At 45.3% G+C, this 22559-nt stretch overlaps 1 long non-coding RNA gene across 1 annotated transcript; it reads left to right on the top strand.

The window, feature by feature from the left end:
* The first annotated feature begins 1616 nt into the window (after positions 1–1616).
* LOC125625291 (uncharacterized) lies at positions 1617–12083 on the top strand. Its single transcript, XR_007353511.2, has 4 exons — positions 1617–1793; positions 6417–6512; positions 10777–10857; positions 11770–12083. It is a non-coding gene; the product is annotated as an uncharacterized LOC125625291 (long non-coding RNA).
* Positions 12084–22559: the final 10476 nt, after the last annotated feature.

Here is a 22559-nt window from a genome sequence, read left to right as displayed (position 1 = left end):
CAAGGTTGGCGAAGTTCTGAATAGTTACAGAATTGCTGGGGAGTGGCCTGGGGAGAAGAAGATAGAAAAAGTGAAGGAAAAAACCCCAGGCCTCACACATCATTCATTCTATTGCATTCCATGAGAAAAGGGAGTATGAAGGAGATTAAAATTATTATTTTTAAAATCAATTTTGAAATTGAAACATCAAAATGTCTTGCAAAAATTTTTCCGCATTTTTTTGACCAGTTCTATCATTCCAGTCCACATTCCAGGACCTAATGTTTTAACAACATGCCCCATTCCAACTTGCTTTATCTCACTGGACTAAAACATGACTGTACACATAGTCTCATTTTGTCCCCGTGCTGGAGATGGGCTGCATTGTACTTCCCAGCCTGTGTACCCAGCCTCCTAGATAAACTGAGCGCAAGTTACAAAACAAAAAGTTCTGCAAAGCTCTCTTTGGTGTTGCTTGCTTTGAAATTGTTTGACACTTCACAAGATTTTAGGGGGCTTTAAAAAAAAAACTAATTAGTTTCCTAAATAGCCAATTAGTCTCCTACCTACCTTCCAAGTGCAACCAGCTTTCTTGTTGATGTAATTTTCTACCAAACAATAATCATCATCTGCTTTAAAGTAGAAGCCAAAATGGTTCAATAAACAGCTTTTTCCAATCCTGTTCCCTTTGGACCTGATCCAAAACTCACTTTTGTTATACAAGATTCCTGTTGATTTCAGTGGACTTTGCATCAGGTCCTTGATTCCCTTTTCTTCTCTGATCACTCGCTACATTTTCTTTTCCCTCTGGACTTTTCCTCCTTCCCCTGCCCTCTCTATGACTATGGTCTGTAGATGTTGGCCTGTATGCAGCAGTTATTATTATTTGTACCATACTGTAAAGCTCCACGCTGTGATACTTCCGAGCCTGACTAAGCCGGAGTTACCTCTGAGCCGGAGCCTGCTTATGCCTGACAAGTCATCCCTGACCAGAGAGTGTGATGAGTCCTCAGAGGCACTTACTTGCAGGTCTTGTGGTAGGCTCAACACTACTCCATCAGGGTTCAGTCAATCCACAGGCAAGGACACCCCCCCCCCCCAGCACTGATTACAACAAAGTCCCATCCTCCACAGTGGCTGTGCTGAGTGAAAGAGTTAATACCAAAAGGAAGCATCTCTATTTTGCCAGCCAGAAAGAAAATGCTTGGGTAAAACATAGGGACATTAATCCTAGACATAGACCCCTGTCTCACTGGGAAGGTTAGCAGTATTTCCTGCCCATTGTGCAGATTGGTTTTGCTGCTTGAAATCAGCTCGTCAGAGAAAAAGAGGCAAAATCTAGAATGGCTGGAGCAGGTGGGTGTGTCCTGCAGGAGCTGGTCTGGAAATGCGTCATGGAAGGCATATTCTTTCCTCTCCCAGGGAGCATATGTGTGTGTTTGTTTAAATTGTGTTTCAAGATCATAAGCCGTGCCCCTTCCCCAACCCCAAAAATAAAAAATCAAACTCAGGAAAAAGCAGCCCGGGGCAGAAATAGACAGAAAAGAAGCAGTTGCTTCAGTTTTTGCTTCCACCTTCATATGTTATCAGTTTCTTCCAGGTATATCTGCAGCCTCCTCAGGGCCATTGCTGGAGCGACATTAATTTAATTTACTCAGATGCTGCAGTCTGTGGTGCGCTCTAATTTTAGACTTTTCTCTCTGGATTCTGGATTTGGATGTGAAGAAATGACAAGTCTCTCTCTCTCTCTCTCCTGTACGTGCAAGGTGGAAGCTGCTCAGGTTAGGGACTACGGAAACATGTTTTTGACAGAAGTGAGTGAGTATGAAAAATGCCTTTGTGGGTCACAGTTGCTAACCCAGCGGTAGCAGCAGTTGCTGCTTCAGGAATTGGGACTAGCAGAGCTGAGCTGGGATGGATTGTCATTGACTCAGACTCTGAGCCAGATCTTGCTCTGGGTCACGTGGATGTAAATCAGGAATAACTCCACCAAAGTCAACAGAGTTTACTCCAGATTTACACATTGAAAATGGAGAGCAGACCCTTGTCCTCTGTGTCACAGGCTGAGAATTTTAAAACCATGTACGATGTAAAAAGTCTGAAGACAAGAGGAAGTGCCTAACTCCCTCAAGGCAAATGCGATCCTTAGTATAAAAAGTTCAACAGCTTAATAAGGCAAATTGTTTCCTGAGAGAGACACCAAGTGTTTTAGGAGTGTGTTTGTTTGTGTTTAGGGATGGGGGTGGTTGTGTGTGTGTCTAACTTAGTCTGGAAATCAGAAGAAGTTCAGACTCTGGAGCAAGCGTGCTGAAGACTTTGAAACTTTGTACCAGCCCTTCACACTAAGCCATGCTAACACAAAGCTTATTCTTTGTCAATTCAGAGGCAAATACTTATTCTTCATGGCAGTTTTTCAGGTAGGAACTAGGCAGGGAAGATGGGGATTTCCTCTAATGGGTTTTTTTTTTGTACCTAGACAACCACTGGCTTATCCCAATGATCATGAATTGGCCTGATCTGCACTAACCTCTCACTGCAGCCCAGCGTGGGCTGTGTCATCAGTAAATGCAATGGACGCAGCAATATATTCATTCAAAGACCATGTGCCATTGGCTAACGCTGCATCTTCATTGCAGAACAGCTGTATTAAGCAAGTTTTCAAGCTGTGATGATTAACAGCCCTGCTGAAAGGGATGGCCAGGGCAGGGACTATACAGATATGGTAGTACGTTTGCAATAAAAACTCCTGTTTCTTCCATCCCCTCTGGATTCAGCTCAGTTCAGTCCAGGCTTTGGCATTCTTGGTTAAGTTCTGTATTGCTCATTTTTCTCCTCTTCCTTCCCAGGGTGCTTGAGAGAGATTGGAAAGGAGCTGATATCATTAGGTGTAATTACAAAGGTGCAAATTTCTATTAGCTATGAGGCCTACTGAAGAATAACCAGTTTCAGGCCTAAGTGAATTATAGCTCTGAAAGCCAACACTTTCCCCAGGTTTGCCGGTTCCACTTAATGTGTGTTTCCAATAACGTTATTCCATTGCAGGGAGCTTGGGTTAGGAGAGCTTTTGTTGACTATGTTACACAAATTCAATTTGTCATAGTGCTTGGTGTATAAATTAGAAATGAGAGATGCTAGCAAAATTAAATGATAAGCCCTGTGCCAGCTCCCTTCATGGCTGATGGGGCTGATAAATCAAATCCCAGAGCAATATCTGCTCAAATAGAATGAAATTGTGATCTAAGTAGGTCAATAAAGAAGCCAATAATCATTGTGTGGATGGGCATGAAGATTTTGGGTCTCTTTCTCCTGTGCCCTTGTGTCACCATTTACACGTGAGCAAAGGTGGGTGTAAATTGCCACTAACTCAAAATTCTGCCCTCACTGGTGGGAGCCTTTTACAACACTCTGAGCGCAAGTGGAAGGTATCAATTCGGCAAACTATCCCTGCAGAAATGTACAGTGCCAGCTTGTAATTAAATGCTAACTCAACTCAGGTGAATGTGAAGTAGTGCAGACAAGGCAGCCGACGATGTGATTATCTAACTGGAGCCCACACTAACCAGGTAGAGAAGTTTTATTTCAGGGACACGCTTGTTTTGTACTTAGTGGGTAAATAGCAGTGATTCTTTAGCCATGATGCGATCACGTAAGAGAAGTTGCAAGGGAGGTGGGGATTGGGAATGCACAAGTCCTGCAATTGCACTGGTGATACCATGCCCAGGGTGTTCAGAGAAATATTTCCCCCTTCATCCCTGTTCACACAGTACCCCTATTTATGTTCTCTAGCTAATAGAATGGGCATGTGATCCTCCTTAAAAGGCCTAGAACCCTGCAGCTTTTCCCCATCTGCATGCTGTGCACCTCGGAAGGGAAGGGTCAGCTTTCTAGGACCCCTCTGGGGTCCATAATGAGCTGCCCGATTCCTGGCTAAGGTATAAACTATGATGTCACAGTGGGAAGCTGAATAATGCAGAATGATCAAAGCCCTGGAGGAAGAAACACTCAGCCCTGGAGGAGTTCAGCTGTTGCATCACCCCTGTACAACAGTAATTGGCGTTTATATATTTACATATTCAAAGTTCTGGATGGACATTGACTGGTTATTAATCCTCCAAATACCCCAATGAGACATTTATTCCAGCTGGGTTCAATTGGCAGAAGAGCCAGCTGCGGGGGCGATAAGAAGGTTTTGCTACTGGAGATTTTCGGCAAAGTTTGGATAGGTGGCTGATGGATGGACTGAGCTGCATTCTTGGAGGTTAGCACATCACTAGGGTGAGTGAGGCTGAGAAGGAATCTTGCATTCTTACCAGGGTCAGAGAGATTTCGTTTGGATTCACTAAGGAAATGTTCTCTTAAAATGGGTTTCTTTCTAGAATGACCTTTGGTCCCTGGCTAGTGAACAGTACTTGGGGGTCTTTCTCTTCTGCCCAGATGTCCTCATGCATCTCTCATTAGTGTTTAGAAGAGTGATGGGCACTGAATGGAGAACAAGCTCCGGACGCTGTGTGTGACAAAGCCTCTTTTTAACCACTACGGCATCCTATGTCTAATATGCTGGCACGTTGTAAGACCATATGGAGTCGCTAGATAAACCGAGCATTGCACTGTAATCACACAGCAATGTGGGAGAATTCTGAAGCGCCCACCATCGGTAGCACTCAGAACAACTATCCACCTTTCTAAAGCTGTCTTCTAGTATGGGCAGCTTTGCTGAGTCCTGAAATGCTCAGTCGAGGTGGGGATCGGTCAGAGCATGGGAGAGCAAAGGAAAGGGACTTAATTCTGTAACACAAGACATGGTGCAAATGTGCATTTCTTATAACAGGAGAGGTACAAGAGTTTGCCAGCAGGGTCTAGGCCGTGAATAGATTTGTCATACACACTTAATGTCTGCTGTGTGGTTTAGCTGTGTTGGTCCCATGATATTAGAGAGACTAGGTGGATGAGGTAATATTTATTAGACCAATTTCTGTTGGTGAAAGAGACAAGCTTTTGAGCTTCCACAGAGCTCTTCTTCAGGACTGTTACCCCTCACCCCAGGACTCACCCCTCGTGTCTCTCTGCCATACGCTTAATGACTCCCAGACACACTGGATAATGCAAAGCAGCAGGGCTGTCACAGATACCCATACGTCGTGGTTTTGCTTGTTGCAAAGTGGAAAACTGAGCAGCAGGAGTGAAAGCTCTTTGCCCACAGAAAGCAGTTCTCTCTCCTGCCCTCCCCTGGCCCTGGGGAAATTTAGACAGAGAAGAACATGTTCAGATGTTAGCCTCAGCAGAATGGGAATAATGGAGAACTATTTACCTGTATCTGGCCATTATATTCTCTGTGAGCTCAATCCTGCAGCAGTCAATGAGAGGTTTTATCCATTCCGAATCCTGGGAGTTGAAGGCACTCAGGACCTTGCAGGACTGGGCCTTGCATGAGCAAAGACCGACCTTCACAGGGAAGGTATTTGCTCTCAACTTGTCCTCTCTCTTTCTGCCCATCAGAATTCCCTGAGTATGATATAGGCCTACTACCACAGAAATTACTGTAATGTAATAAACCCATCCTGATGACTTCATGCTAGAGGCAAAGTAGGAGGAGTTTACTGGCAAACAGGGAAGGAAAAAAGTATGGAATAGCTGTAATTGGGTCTGTTGGATTCAATAAGACAATCTATGACAGATGCCTATAGCATGGGAGCAGTGTCTTTGGTGTGGAAGAACGGCCTTGTGGCTAAGTCCCTAGACTAAGACTGGACAGGTCTGCATTCAGTTACTTGCTCTGCGGCTGACTCCCTGAGTGACTGTGGGCAAGTCCCTTTGCCTTTCAGTCCACCTGGCTGTAAAATGGGGCCAGAAACATCTCTGTAAAACAGGTCGATATTGTGAAGCTAAATTAACTACTGATTGTGAGGTGCTCAGCTACTGTGGTACCTAGTCTGAGAGGATTGCATTACAGAAGTGTGGCTATGTGTTGCTTTTTGTTCTTCCTAGGAATAGGAGAGGACAGCATGACTGACCTGGGGTCTCCAATTTCCTCATGGACCTGATGAGGTTACTGTGGCTATAGATGACTCTGGAGACGAACAAATTCATCTGTAAAAAGATCTTACAGATTTTTTTTCCTCTCTCAATATTTTTCAATCACATAAAGGATGAGAAGTCACTTTAAACTCTGGGACACTGAGACCTAGCAGAGAACACAGCATTACATTTACAAAGGACGTGATAAATTATTCAGTCATTGTTACATTATGGTGTGGGGGGAGGCCGTGCCAGCTTCATGCAAGAGTGGATGAAGAAGTTTTCCTAATTGACAGTTTATGTAAGGCTTGCAGTCGTTTCTTATGCAGAGTGACACACACACAGGCTCACACAATGCTTTCAATCAAAGCCAGGCTGGGAAACCCAACCCCACAGACACCTTCAATTTCATGTTTTCTTAGGTTCTTTCAGAGAGAGAGTGATTGACACACAAGCTGAACCCTAGAAGAGGGAGAAAACAGAACCGTGGTCTTTGACTTCAATGCAAAAAGATTAGAGTAAGTAATTTTCTCTTTTATGACCTGGAAGAAAATGGGGAAGGATATCTCTGAGGCTGGATATCTGTTACGAAGACTCTGGCAGACAGATGTTTAAAAAAAAAAATCCCAAAACCCGGAGACAAAAACTATGACAGAAAGGAAAGTTACCTGAGAGAGTTACCTGAAGGGTCAAATCCAACAGCTTCATTTTCAAAAGTAGCTGTGAGTAGTTTGAGGGAGTTCCCATTTATTCCACAGCATTCGTCTGCTCTGGTACCTGGTGTTACTCCAGACCTTTGGCCTCATTTCCAAATTGGGTTGTAATGATCCATGTCTCTCCTCTCTCAAAAAAAAAGAAAAGGAGTACTTGTGGCACCTTAGAGACTAACCAATTTATTTGAGCATGAGCTTTCGTGAGCTACAGCTCACTTCATGCTTGCCAGCTAACCAATCTATAAGTGGTGATAAGCCATAGAGAGGATGCCTGGCCATTAGTTCCAGCAACACACACCTCTGTGTTTAGATTATGCCTTTTGGCCCAGCCCTGAGGAAGGCACTGTGTAAAATCTGCACCAACCTGGGAGTAGCCTTCAGAGGCAAAAGCTGCAACCTCCCCTGCTTCCCTCTTGCCCCAGGAGGATGATAGTAATTGACTGCAGCAAATTATGATACACTCTGCAATGACTGGGGCTTAGAAGGTGGACCAAGGCTCCCACCTGTTTCATGTACCATATGTTGGATAGTAACATGAAAGGACTCCATGCTTGTAAAACTAAAGTGGCTCTTTATTAAGAGAAGAGTTTAGAGGGTGCTGCATCTGCCGCTAGCATTCCAGCCATGTTCACACAGACTGACTTGCTGGTGACGCCTCCAAACTCTCCCTCCTGCACCCTGAGCTTCTCTTTCCAAGTTCCATGCAGATTTCTAAAATCACCAATTCCCCACCCACCTGCTCTGGGGAAGGAATAAATGTGTTATTATTGTGGGAGCACCTAGAGGCTCTGAACAAGATCAGCAAGGTGCTGTGCAGACATACAGGGAGAGGGAAGAGCTAAGAGTCCAAATAGACAAAGGCGGGTGAGGTAATACCAGCACAGAGAGGGGAAGTGACTTGCCCAAGGTCACATAGGAGAGCAGCAAATAGAACCCAGGTTTCCTGACTTCCAGTCCAGTGCCCTAGCTATTAAACCACCCTGCCTATCACTAGCCACTAAACATTTATTCCTGCACACTCAGACCCATGGGCTGGGTAGTCCATGTAACGGTTTAAGGAGGGATTGTGAATCCCCTTTCCTTCCTCCATTCCACAGACACCCAGTCCAAGTCCCAGCCAGCCCCAAAGAAGCAGCTGCTCTAATGCAGTCCCCGGAGCCAGCATTCAGAGTCAGAGATGCAGTTCTAGAGCTCCGTTCAGTTTAAAGCCCAGCTGCAGCATCTCACTACTCTGCTGTTTCCAGTCACCATGGAGGGGCTGAGATGAAGTACTTAGTGAGATAAAGGGGAATTCTGTTCTCCCCTGCATCCCTTGCAGTGACTAGAGGCCCCCGAGCGGCGTGGTAGTGAGCTGCCAGGGTGTTGTCTTGTCATTTGAGCTCTGCCTCCAAGTGTACCTATTGTAGCTCATGATGCTTCTCATAGATGTTGTTTTGCCATGAGAAGGAAATGAGGGGAGAGGCCTTAATTAGATAACCTACAGATAAATCTAGAAAACTCACAAGGCTGTGAAAGCTCCAGAGGATTAAGAAAGCCCTTTGCATACTGCATGCATTACAAGGAGAGGAAAAAAACCGACACAACAGGAGTCACACAGAAGGAAACATTAAGATGTATTTGTCCAAGACAGTTTGGGAGAGGGGAAAAAAAAAGCCAAAGGCAGATTAATGCACAGGGCAAAGAGGGGATTTGGGAACAGCATTGGAGCTGGGAATAACAATGAGAACAGACTGAGCTGAGGACGTAAGGGGAATGGAGGATGCCAGTAAGATGAACCAACTTTACTCTGGCCACACCAGAGTGCACAACTGCTCAGTTTCTGCAGCTATAGCTGTTATATTTGCCTGACATGACTAGTCCCTGGCTTGAAGCTGGGCAGAAAGAGCACTGCTTTGTTCAGTGGCCTGTTTTACTGGAGGTCAGATTAGATGATCTAATCAATTCTAAGGCCGGAGGGGACTTATCTAGTATTTCATGTCTCATCATGGTTTGAAGAAAAGGACAGATTCTGCCCTAACCTGGGGAAAGAACTACTAGTTGTGACCTAATCAGCTTTGAGTGGACCATGGAGCTGGGCATCTCAGTTGTTCTACCAGTCAGAAGTTTCAAAGTAACAGCCGTGTTAGTCTGTCTTCGCAAAAAGAAAAGGAGTACTTGTGCCACCTTAGAGACTAACCAATTTATTTGAGCATGAGCTTTCGCGAGCTACAGCTCACTTCATTGGATGCAACGATGAAGCGAGCTGTAGCTCATGAAAGCTTATGCTCAAATAAATTGGTTAGTCTCTAAGGTGGCACAAGTACTTCTTTTCAGTCAGAAGTTGACTCTTCAGCTTCTTGAAATCAGAGAGAGAGAGGCTCTGACCTGGATCATTCGTTCATGTTGGGCGTGAGGTTTTTGTCATATTTCAAACGAAGATTGAGGGGTTTGCGTGGTCCGGGAAGGAAGGGATGTACCCCTCAGCTCTGGAGATGTTTGATCAACACCAGATTTATGGCAAAAGTTGAAAGGGAGCGTCTCATGCTCCTAATTCTCATTTGTGGGCATTACAAAATTCATCAGCAGCATGAGCACTGTGTGTTAGGGTCCCAGGACAGAGCTGCATTGGCAGAACTGTGTAGGGCCCAGGACTGGGATAGCAGGGGTTGCCATGGGTCAGGATGGAGGTGCACTGGCAGAACTGTGTGTGATAAATTAGAACACAGTGTAGCTGGATGAAGCCAGCCCTTTATATTTCTCATGCTCATCAGCACTCCATTTCCCCACAAGCTTAACAAGTAAATAACATGCAGATTGAAATCACTGCTGCTCCCTGCCCCAGCCAGAGCTGGGAGAAGAATCCGATCTGCCAGAAAGCACTGTATCCCCTAAGCAGAGACTGATATGACTCTTCCTGTTGATGGATGGCAGAGTTTCTAATGTGAACTAAAATCCATTCAGAGCTAAATGAGAGTGTGAAAGTTACCATCTCTCTGCAGCCAAGCAGGTGCTCCAAAGGCAAATGCTCAGAGCCATTAACTTCCGGCTGCTTGGGCACTTTGATTATACAGGAGTGTTTATATCCCCCAGCCCCCCACTTCTCTGCCTCTCTTTTTTCTCGTTGCTGAGACTGGCACCTCCTTGTAAACTGGCTCAGTGTGCTTTTCTCTGCATATCCATCCTCATTTTGCCTTTTCATATCCCAATCCTCCTCTGTTGCAACTGCAATGGAGGCTGAGCACACGGAGCCTTTGCTCCAGGGTGCTGTCCCTGCCCCTTGGCAAAGCCTGTACCTTACCCAGGAATGCTGGGCAGGTGCCTCTGCAGCATTCACTGGGCTCTTGCAATCTTGGAGTGGGGGGTGGCATGGGGCAGCAAGCAGTTCACTGAAGGCTGGATCATACACCTTGCTGCCTGCTGCAGCTAAAGAGAAACCCAAGCTGCTGCTTTGCTGACCTGGTTTTTGCTTCAGCTTACTTTCACCATTTTAAAGAGACAGTCGCACCACAGCAGCTTGATGTAGGTCAGAAGCAGTGTGTGATTATGTGAATATTTGCTGCAAAAGATTTTTTTTTTAAATCCAGACACAAAAAACTTTTTTCCCACCACCTTAGCAATTACTAATGAATTGCTGCTACTGTTTGCCTCTGTGGACACTCCAAAGAGCTAGGCGTTGGTGTGTGAAGCGTTTGGGATACCTGGGGTATGAAAGCTGCTCTAAAAAAACTCTGTGGCATCTGAAGTGTCAAGATACCCCTGAGAAGGAAGTTGGAGGCTTATAGCCTCTTGCTTGTTACAGCAGCTATGGTGCATCATGATGGAAATGCCAGTGGAGACCGCAGAAGACCACACATCTCTGTCCCAATTTTTTTTCCTTCCTGGCAGTGACATCCAGAAATAAAAAGGCAAGAGAAGAGACCAAATGAGAGGGGAGAGATTGTATTATATTTCGGGGGAGGTTTTTTTAAATCATTGTCTCTAGTAATGTTACAGATGGAAATATTCTAGGGGCCCTATAGGAACACTTCACATAGTAAACTTCCCACGTGCATTATTCCATTCGCTTAAAAGGTTCTTTTTGCTTCAGCAGAATAAACTGAAGATGTCACACTGTTCCATGCAGCGGAGAGCAAGAAGAGATCCTCACACCCATGATGCAAATCACTTACAGGTACTTAGGACATGCCTTCCTTTCAGCAGTCCTGCTGGGATTACTCACCCACTTGAAGTGGGGCACGTGCTTATGGAGCTTACTGAATGGGGCCCTTAATCATTGCAGGTTTCTTAGATTTTCATAAAGCAAGTGATGTAAATTTCACCTGGCTTGAATAATACTGAAATAAGCTGGTTAAATGAATAGCTGCAAAGTGGCGTCTCCCTGAAAACCCTGTGGGTGCTTCAGAGGGAAGCTCTTCTAGATGATCAGCAGCTTTCATTCAAAGGAGTAAAAACCCCACTGTAGCTAACAGGATAGACATACCAGCTGCATAACATGCTGGGTTAGATTTGCCACAAGGGCTTGTGAAATCGCTGGCTAGAATGGAATCAGATAGGTCAAGTCTCTTGTGTATGGATGCTGTGTGTATCCAGCAGGTTTGCCCATTTGATTAATCAGTCTAATTAATTTAAAAGCCATTTCTTAATACTCCACTCACTGCAGTTGGAGTTGAATGTGCTTCAGACGGACACTGCATTCCAGAATGTATGCACAGAAAGAAACATAGGTGTAGATTGAGATGCTAAGATTTTCCAAGGAGCCTACGGTAAAAATAAATTAATCTCCCAACTCCCATTGCCTTTCAGTGGGAAATGGGTTCCCAACTCATTTAAACCTTTTTGCCTAAGCCCTCTGGGGAGGGATGGTCTTTTCACTACATGTTTTTACCATGTCAAACACAATTGTCCTTGCTTAGTACCCCTAGTTGCTACTATAATACAAATAACTATTTTTCATCCCATCTGGAATGAGTGTGTTTGTTTGTAGAAGTTATAATAATAATCCCTGTTCTTATATAGCGCTGTTCATCAGTTGCTCTCAACAGACTTTACAAAGGAGGCCATTGTCATTATACCCATTTTACAGATGGAGAAACTGAGGCACAGAGCAGGGAAGTGATTTGCTCGAGATCACTCAGAGCTGGGAATTGGATGCAGTTCTCCTGAGGCCCAGTCTTGGGCTCTAGCCACTAGACAACTAATGGACACCAAAAACATTCTCAGCAAGCTGCCCAGGATAGGACTCAAACTTGCAGTTCATGGGACCTGTTTGGATTCAAGGGCCACAGCAGATGACTTTGAGAAGCGGAGGATGGCTGAGTTTGAAGGTGTCCAGTTGATCTACACGTGGTTAGTATCCTTCCAGTTCTGGCATTGATGATATGTTGGAAAAGTGCCATGTAAGAGAGTCCTACATGTTGTGGGAATGGGGGTGGAGGGTAGGAAAGAAGTATGGGCAAGGGAAAATCAGTCCAAGGATATTTGCATTTGACAATAGGTTTTACTGGCATATTTCTGATGTCACTTTCGTCTTTCGTTGTAATTTATCTGTTTAATATTGAGTTAAGAAGCCAGGAGGCAGCATCTGTCTGTCTGCAGCTCAGAGTGGGCTGGAGATACACTTCCAGTTGAACAATAAGAGGGGAAACTCCCTGTAGAAACCTGTATGTGAGAGAGAGTGCTTAAACACCTTGCAAGGCGTTCATTCGAGATGAGCATCTTTCCTAGCAAAGATACATACACTGCAGACAACAAGAGTAGGGTGACCAGATCTCCTGATTTTATAGGGACAGTCCCAATTTTGGGGTCTTTTTCATATATAGCTCCTATTACCCCCCCCCACCCCGTCCCGATTTTTCACATTTGCTGTCTGGTCACCCTAAGCAAGAGTGTCCTGATTCAGAAGGGTGATTAAGAAGGCTGAAAACAAAGCTAAATTATTAGTTTTCCATGGGCAGGGCCCTGGACACTGGATGGTCTCTCCAAGAGGAATGGTATCAGTTTGGTTGGTATTGTTATAGGACCTTTTACCCAAAAAAACTCCTGCAGGTACCCAGTCAGTGTGATCCCTAGTCAAGCACAGAGCCCCATGTTTTCATAAGTGTCTGCTAATTTTGAGCACCTCACTTTATGGAAGCACATGTAGACCAAGATTAAGAGGTGCTGAGTACCCACAAGTCCAGTTACTTCAACAGGTGCTAGAAATATTTGCAACCTGTGAAAACCCCAAGCTCCCTCAGGTGGGAGTCTCCAGAAGTTAGCAACCTTAAAGTAGTGGAAACTATTGAACATTTTAGCAAGAGGATTTACTCTTTGCTGCAGTCCAGCAGGAAAGTAATATCTAGTCCCTGATCATAAGAATGGCCGTACTGGGTAAGACCAATGGTTCATGTAGTCCAGTATTCTGCATTCCAGTGGTTCTCAACTAGGGTAGACATACCCCTGGGGGTATGCAGAGGTCTTCCAGGGGGTACATCAACTCCTCTAGATATTTGTCTAGTTTTATAACAGACTACAAAAAAAGCACTAGCAAAGTCAGTACCATCTAAAATTTCATACAGACAATGATTTGTTAAACTGCTCTATATACTATACACTGAAATGTAAGTACAATATTTATATTCCAATTGATTTATTTTATAATTACATGGTAAAAATGAGAATGTAAGCCATTTTTCAGTAATAGTTTGCTGTGACACTTTTGTGTTTTTGTCTGATTTTTGTAAGCAAGTAGTTTTTAAATGAGGTGAAATTTGGGGGTATACAAGACAAATCAGATTCCTGAAAGGGGTACAGTAGTCTGGAAAGGTTGAGAACCACTGCTGTATTCCAACAGTGCCCTATCATCCCCTATCATCCAGTCCCAGCTTCTGGCAATCAGGAGTTAGGGACACCCAGAGCATAGGGTTGTGTCCCTGACCCATTTTGGCTAACAGCCATTAATGGACTTATCTTCCATAAACTTAGCTAATTCTTTTTTGAACCCACTTATACTTTTGAACTTCACAACATCCCCTGGCAATGAGTTCCACAGGTTGACTGTGCGTTGTGTGAAGAAGTTCTTCCTTCTGTATGTAAATTTTGCTGGGTGACCCCTGATTCTTGTGTTATGTGAAGGGGTAAATAACACTGCCTTATTCACTTTCTCCACACCATTTAGGATTTTATAGACTTATCAGATCCACCTCTTTTCTAAACTGATCAGTCCCAGTCTATTTAATCTCCCCTCACATGAAAGTTGTTTGGTGCCCCTAAACATTTTTGTTGCCCATGCCCAATTGTAATATATTTTTGAGATGGGGAGACTAGATCTGCACACAGTATTCAGGGTGTGGGTATACCGTGGATTTATGTAGTGAAATTACGATATTTTGTCTCATTATCTATCCCTTTCCTAATGCTTCCTAACCTTCTGTTTGCTTTTTTGACTGCTGCTGTACATTACGCGGATATTTTCAGAGTCTTTCTTGAGTGGTAAGAGCTAATTTAGAGCCCATCACTTTGTATGTATAGTTGGGATGATGTTTTCCAATGTGCATTGAATTTCATCTGCCATTTTGTGGCCCAGTCACCCAGTTTTGTGGGATCCCTTTGTGACTCTTAGTTCAGTCCAGCACTGACTACAATCTTGAACTAATTTTGTATCACCTGCAAACTCTTCCACCTCACTGCTTATGCCTTTCTCCATATCATTTACAGGTTGAACAGCACTAGCTCTAATACAGATCCTTGGGGGACCTTGCTATTTACCGCTCTACATTCTGAGAACTGACTCTTTATTCTTACCCTTTTGTTCTTTATCTTATAACCAGCTATCAGTCCATGAGAGAACCTTCCCTCTTATCCAATACCGCTTACTTTGTTTGAGAGCCTTTGGTGTGGGACCTTGTCAAAGGCTTTCTGAAAGTCCAAGTACACACTTCTCTGTCCAAGAACACTGTTTCAGCTCGCTCACCAATAACAGAAGTTGGGTTTTAGCCTAGGTACAAAACCCAATTTGAGGGTAAAATTGTATTAAATGTCTTCAAATATGTTCTTTTAAAATATACTTCCATGAGCTAAAACAGCATAAACCATGGTGGCGCTCAGGCTATAACAGAGCTATTTTCATCAGGAACTGACATCGAACGACCTTAACAATGCAGTTCCAGACACCTAATTAAAAGTAAAATTAAAAACATGGAACATACAGCTCTAATCACATTTTTTTTTAAATAGAAAGGCATTGAGAGGAAGAGGTAGAATAAATGATTTACAAATTTTGCTGGTGATGACTATGAAGTTAAAGCAGAGATATTCCCTGGAGGATTTCTGAGCTACTTAATATTCTGCTACCCTTATATGAAGTCCATTATGCTCGGCGTTTGTACAGAGAGGTGTGTGCGCAGGGGAAGCAGATGTCCAGACAAAACACCAAGAAAGAGAAAATTAAATGATCTGTGTAATTCCCAAATGACTCCCTCTAAAAAGGAAACCAATGTTATCTTCAGAAAGCCAGAGGAGGCACTGCCTTTATGTCCTCATGAATGGCTGCAAAGACGAAATGCACTCTGCTATCTCTTCCGCTTAGGAAGAGGGCGTTGCAACTGCAGCGCGGTTTAAATGCTGGAGTGTGGGTTTGATAAGACAGAGCTGGGTTATCCCGACAGTTACTAAAACACCTGATAAGAGAGGAGTAAATAATGGCTGGAGGTGTGGTTAAAACAAGGAATAGTCTTGTTTGGGTTTGAACCTGGCTGAACTGGATAAAATGTGACAGCTGTTATTGCTGAGGCCCGCTGAACTAAGCTCTGGAATCAAACAGGCTTAATTTGGGCATAAAAGGAAACGGAGTAGGAATCTTAATCCAGATGTTTTAGTTTCCTAAAGGGATGTATCAATGTACGGTACATTGAAGGCCAGGTCCTCAGCAGATGTTAAAGGGCATTGATCAATGGAAATCAACGGAACTGGCTGAGGATCTGAGTGTGGAATTCATACCTTGTGTAAAGGGCTGGTATAAGGCCTATCCACCACCTTGAGCCAGCCAAACAGCCTCTGAGAATTTGACCCTTATGCCATATTCCTCGCCACCGTATTGTATCACCTTTGATGTGACAGCCTTAGCCATGGAATGCGGAAAAAGCTTGGCCAGTTATTAGCATGGGCTGCTTCCCCCAGGGCTGTATGAAGTGCAGTCTGTGGGAGCAGAGATTAAGGCAAAAGTAGAATAAAAAGAAGGGCTTCCGCTGGCTTCCTAGGTGCATAGGTCCTGTGGAGATGGACAAGGAGGGGCGTTTGGTTCCATCGCGTCCAGCTGTCTGCAGTGTTCTGAGATACTGAGCTGGGGGGAGAGAAGAAAGACCCAGGGGCGTTCTAGACTCTCGGTCTGGACTCCTAACCTAACAATAGCCCATAGACATCCGACTCTACAATTTAGCAGGACCCAATCCAGGGAGGTGCTCCACCCTTCTCCGGATTGAAACCTCAGTGGGTAATTCTGTGATCTCCAGAGATGCTTGATGGGAAGCAATTCAGATCTTCATCAGATGAACCAAAGGGCTTTGCCCCAAAGGGAAAAAAATAAACAAAAAAACCCAGCTCAGTGTTTTAGCAGGAAAAAAAAATCCTCAGCAACCTGCAGCCAATTTGCAACTCACCTGCCCTGCAAACAGCTTCCTAATTAGGGTTTGTTTGGTTTGTTTCTTAATTGCTGTTAATTCCATGCTGCCAACGCGTGCTTGATTGACATCACCTGGAGAACAACATCCTCTATCTTCACAGCCGTGCAAACGACCTCCATGTTGCCCACCCCTACATTGAGAAAGGGAGATGGGTGTGGGAGAGGAGGAGAAACCTGGCACTATGTCTCTCAGGGGAGGAGGGGTTAGTAGCATTCTCTTTGCTTTACACCCTGTTTATTGTTCCACAACAGGAATTTCTCACTGGACGGAGACCACCAAGTAGGTCAAAATAAAGCTGGGAACAGGCCTTTTTCAGCAGTTACTGTAAACACTGCAGCCCCGCGGCTATTAACTTTCTGCTCAGGGCTTTGTGAGGCTCTGGGGAGGGCTTTTCCTAACGAGATTCAGCCACTGAACGGATGGAGGCTTTGGCACTTTTTGCAGCGACTTTGTCAGGCACTGAATAAATTGGAAAACTCAGCGAGTGGAGCTTCCAGTTGCTGGCAGCTCTGTCTGCCTCTGGTCCCGGTGGAAACAGGCTAAGCTTCTGCAGTGGGCATGGCCTTGCTGTTGGAGCAGATCAGTCTACCTCATTTTCAGCACATTCAGGGTCCTCCAATAAACCACTAGCAGCCCTCCATCCAGCACAGCAAGGAATGTTTGCCCAGTTTCCCTTTCAGCCGTGGGTGATGGGAACTGCTCCTTGCTGGGGGGGCATTTATGGCCTGACTTTCAAGAGTGCTGAGCACCGCTGAATCCCCCTGAAATCAAAGGAGCTGGAGGGGTCAGCTCTTTGGAAGGGGCTAACCCTGCTATGGGTCAGGGCCATGGGATGTAGCACTGTGCTCAGAGCTGTACGGCCTCGAGGGGAAGGCTCAGGTTTTACTCAAAGGAGAATCTTCATTGGCAAGTTCCCAGGAGCCCGAGGGTTGGCCCTAAAATCGTATGAAAGCAGCAGAAGGCTGCAGCAGCCCTTATCATTAATCCAGATGCAGTTCCCAGCATGTAGCCAGGCTACTTGAGAGAAAATGGAGCAGGCTTCACGTCTGTGTTTATAATGGGGAAGGGCAGCCGCTGACCCCTTGTAGGACTTGGCAGGCCATATTTGTCCTACAGGGCATGCTTTGTGCAATCCTTGCTCGCCCAGCTGCTGGAACCTGGTCACTCTACGTAGATCATTCTTCTCTACCTTTCACCAGCCCCGACGCTGGGGGAGATGTCTCAGCATTAAACCTCAGAGCAATGCTTCTACTGTGTCTCAGGTCTTTCCTGATACTTCAGTGGAACATTTTAACTTAACAGAGACACCAAGTAGCTTGAGTGTGGGGCTGCGAGAGGCCAGTAAACAAGAGTACGTGTGGGAGAAGCCAATGTGAGAATTCAGGAGTGAAGAAGGCAAAGCAGGGAAGCCTTGGGAGATGTGTAGCTGTTTCTTCTTTCATTAAATCCTTAAATCTCTGAGAAGGACAAACTGCTGTGCATAAGCCCTCTGTGTGCATCCAGCTGAGCATCACCACCATTTTCCAGGAGAGTTACATCCTGTTTTATAGTGGATAGTCATGGGGTGGTATCCCTTTAAATATTTTGTGAGCCTTCTAGTGGTGCTTGTTGCATTGTGTGTGTTAGAACTGGCCAGAATCCAGTGCGGTATTATGTGTTTGCATCTATTTAGTAAAAATTTTTATTTGGGACCCACTGAGCCTGTAGGGTTTCTTCACATTGTTTTTGTTGTGCAAAGAGCAAAAGACCCAACAGTGTTTTCGCCAGGTTCAAGGCTTTGCCGGCTTGCCCCAAAGAGCTGAGTGTGAGCAAGGAGGCTCACAGGGCTGGCGGCGGCTTGTCAATAACTGCGGCTTGGCAGACAGTGGGTAAATCTTACCGGCGCGCAGCTCCTGTGAATAGCGAATGATGTTATGTACTGCCTCTGCTGTGTAATCATCTGTTACAGCTAATTGCCAGTGCCCAGAGCCGACGTAGCCTTCTGCATTAAATAATTATTCATGAATAATACAGATAAAAGATCTGCTAAAGGTCAGCTTTAAGAGAGAGCCCCTCCTTAGTGTGAAATCACTCTCTCCCTGGGGTGGAATTCTATCTGCTCTGTCTGCAGCCCCCATGCAGGCAGACAGCCTGCCGTGAGATGGGAGAGATTTTCTGCACCCTGGAGACGAGCGGGGATTGAAATTTTGTATTTACTTTCCCCCTTGTTCTGACACCAGCGTTAGCTGCATTAGATATGTAGGGATGCCCCACCCTCCCTCCCCATATGCTGCTCTTCCTCAATCTTGGGGTCATCTCTGTTATATGGAGATCCCGTTCCCCTCTCTGTTTTTGTTAGAAATAAAGTCCATGGATGCCTGGGGTGGGGGGGGCCTACAGCACTCTCCTTTCACAGCCAAATAGCCTAATGGAGTTTGAGAAAGGGGATACATTGGTTTATAGATAGCTCTCAAATGTACCTTGCACGGCAAGGCATGATGCATTACACTGGTATTGTTCTGAGTTGTTTTATGAGGCTCTGATGGGTAGGGAGGGAACTCATCCAATATCTTTCTCTCTCACTGCTTAGCTGTGCTAATGCCAGGGGCGTACACCTGGCTGTTAAACAATCCAGCAGTAGCTGGGCTAGTTATTGAGCAGAGGCTGGGGGGCGCGTGATGGGCCATTTGTGGAGCCATGTTCTGTACATACATACACCAAAAGTCAGCCAGGGGGCTGGATGCCCTGCCCTCTGATTAGCACCAGCACTGAAATCCAGAGGATGACAGGTTTGGTGGCTCAAACCGCATTCAGGATTTTTATCCAAATGGAGGAGGGGGGACAAAAACCTGCTGCCACCATCTGCAAAACAATGAAAGATTTCCTTGAAAAAAAAAGTCTTTAACTCCTGTTACCCCAGCAACCAGAGGGTTCAGATTCCATGGTGATGGGTACCCATCTAAATAGAGGATAGCAATGCGCTCATCTGCTCCCACTGCTCCTACCCCCTCTCTCCCCAGAAACCATCATCCTCTGTTGCTAACATCACAGTTGGTTGCTGTGGAGATGGTTACAATGGCATAAAGGGCTGGTTGTGGCTCAGGGACCTCTGCCTGCCAGCTGACAGAGGGCATGGGGAGAATGTACTAGGTTCGTACTAGTTCGCCAAAGGGTGTCATGTGAGGTGTCTCCTGAAAGTGTGTCACATGGATCATCCTAATCATTGCAAAATGGATGTACGGATAATATCTAAAGAGTTCTGTTTATATACTGAAAATTATGCTATTTAGGTCTATGAGTTGGGGCTGGCCACCAGAAGGGGATACACGGATTTATTTCAGGCAGGGGACACGTTGTCTGACTATCTGTAAATGGATTATTTTATAGTTCACAAGGAACACTTATTTACAGTCTGAGCAACATGCTAATCAAGAGATTTAAAATCTCCAGGGGAGATTCTAGACAGGAGCAAACAAGCAGCCTGGGTTACGCTTTCTACAAGTTGTGATGCTGGCAAACCAGATGCCAGCTTATGCCAAGGTCCCTGAGCCTTGCTTGGATACTGACAAACACATAGCTGGAATCAGTCTAGTTGGCGAAATTGATGCCTAGAACTCACAACTAATCTGGGGTGTGTGCCCTGTTTGCCAACCGTCTGCCCTGAGGTTGAACATATGCTCCTGTGGCACCTGGGACAGCTTGACATGGGTGAAGACAATGGTTGGAATGATAGGTGGGGTGCAAAGGTACACCCAGTTATCCTTCACCAAGGGGACAAGCTGCCAACAGGCTTGTCTTGTGAACGTGAGCTTTGGGTGAGCTAACCTTTATGAGACAGGGGAACGTGGTGTTAGTTAAGTTTAGGCTCTAGAAAGCATGTTTTATTTTATATGTAACCATTTGTTTCCATGAATTCAATGTGCTTCTCAAATCTGTTCTCTGTTTAAAAACATCTTGTTTTTAAGGAGCAATATCTGTAAGTGCATTGAGCAGAACGGCGATCTGAGGTGTGACTGCTGGGCCGTTGTGCACTATTCCTCTGGGAGCAGCAGCTCTGTGAATTGTCTGAGTGTCTAGTGAAATAGGGGCTAGACACTCAGAGGGCTTGGGAGTTACACTATTACCTGTAAGGAGAGAGCAAGGCCTGCGGAGGCCTGGAAAGGCAATGCTTGTGTTGCCAGAGGCTGGTGGAGTTGGGAACCCCATCAGGCCCAGATAAGGCTTCCTTGTGCTAAGGGCAGAGGGTAGCAAGGTACCTACGGTGACTAGATGTCCTGTTTTTAAAGGGACAGTCCCGTTTTTGGGGACTTTTTCTTATACAGGTGCCTATTACCCCCCACTCCAGTCCCGTTTTTTCACAGTTGCTATCGGGTCACCCTAAAGGTGCCACACAAACCTGGCTACCCCTAGGAAGTGTCACACGTGTGCAGCGGGCAAAGAATCTGCACATTAAAGAACGAGGGGAAGAATCGAAACAAAGGTGCTTGACGCCGAGGCAGAGCTGTTTTGCAAGACCAGGTGATCCCAGAGGTGCTGCTCGCCGCACATGCATTGAACTCCAGAGGAAACACAGCGTCCCTGGAATGTCAAGGTCAAACTGAAATTAAAATGGAAACAACTCGCCGTGCGAAGCTTCAATTAAGCCCAGGTTTGCAAGAGAGAAGAGTTCAATATTCTGAACAAAATGATATCCAATTACATGCAAAATAGGAAGCTTGATATTTTTAATATAGAAAATGTGACTTCTCTTAATTGAATGACCAAGAGGTTTAAAACCAGCACGTCTCAGTCATGTTCTGAAATTGGAGGTTACAGTTTACTGGGAACCTTTCGTTCTGGATTTTTGGTGTGTGTGAGAAATGAACTAGCGCTTCGTTCCTCGGGCTGCTGCCCTTCATCTGGCTGAGAAATCTCAAGCCACAAGCTTCAAGGGTTCCTTGCACAACAGGCATGGCTGCTTCATCAACTTTAATGCCAGAAGGGACCATTAGAATCATCTCTACAGCCAGAGAACTTCATTGTGTGGTTACTGCATCGAATATTGATAGGTCAGAAGTGGGATTCAAACCCACATTTCAAGATGGAGACCAGACTAGCTAAGCAAGAGAAGACGGAGCCTTGAGGTTAGTGCGGTGGACCACTCACTTACCCTGACACAGTCACATTGATTATTTCATTCAGTGTAATGAACCCGCCATGCAGGAGACATGGGGTGAGAACTCCTAAAGTTCCAGGTTGCACCATACATTCACCGATCCTTGCCCGTCTAACTCACAAATCTCAAGTTACCTCAGAGATTTGGAGGCCACCAGAAAGACTGTTTGGATCATCTTGTCCGACCTTCTGTGAAACACAGGTCAAAGGATTGCCCGGCTTCTTGTGTGGCGGGTTTGCACTAGTGCATAGTGAGTGCCAAGGCCAAATCAGAGCAGTATCCACTCTAGACTGGTGTAAATGACTATGCACTGCACGGGACAATAGTGAACTAGGCCCAGTGTCTCCGCAACGAGCTCTCCCCCCTCCATTCAGAGGCCTGTAATTCTTAGATTCCTCTGTTTCTGGCACTCCTGCTGCCACTGCATCATAAATCAATAACCTTCCCTGTCAGGCTTTGGCGGCTGGAAGGGCCATGGCCCCATGCAAATGATCAGCTGAGTGGGAGAAGCTGCTTTGGAAAGCCAAACTGAAGGGTTTTCTATTCGTGCACATCTCCACTTCTGATTGTCTTACAGTCACCTTGTGAGGCTTTACATTAATCCAGCTTCACACAGCACTGGAGGAGACCCCAGTTCAGTACAAGGCTCATAATTAAACAAAAGAAAGAAGTTCATGAGTAATATTTTTAAATGCACCTAAGTGACTTAGAAGCCCAAATCCCACTGACTTTCTATGGGACTTAGGCTCATACAGCAATTAAGTGCTTTTGAAAATTATACCCGGTGTCCCTAAGGGCCAGATTTTTCCAAATTGAGGGGCCTGATTTTTCAACAGTGCCCCTGTCATGGATCCACCACATCTGTGTGATGCTCCAGCATTTTAACAGTCTGTAGGCAGAACCACTTGAAAGTGCCAGACTCCCAAGGGGTCCAACTCTTCTGCTCGAGTAGGCCATGCAGCCTCAACACTGCTGAGACTGAGTCTCCAGGCTCCAGCACTCCTGTTTCACACTGTGAGCTCTCCCCAACCAGTCCAACTGAGAGAGACTCCCGGTTAGAGATGACTTTCACCCTCTTCA

Source organism: Caretta caretta, chromosome 22 (assembly GCF_965140235.1).
Source record: "Caretta caretta isolate rCarCar2 chromosome 22, rCarCar1.hap1, whole genome shotgun sequence".
NCBI lineage: Eukaryota > Metazoa > Chordata > Testudines > Cheloniidae > Caretta > Caretta caretta.
The sequence above is the reverse complement of the archived record's forward strand: the minus strand, read 5'-3'. Positions and strand labels throughout refer to the sequence as shown.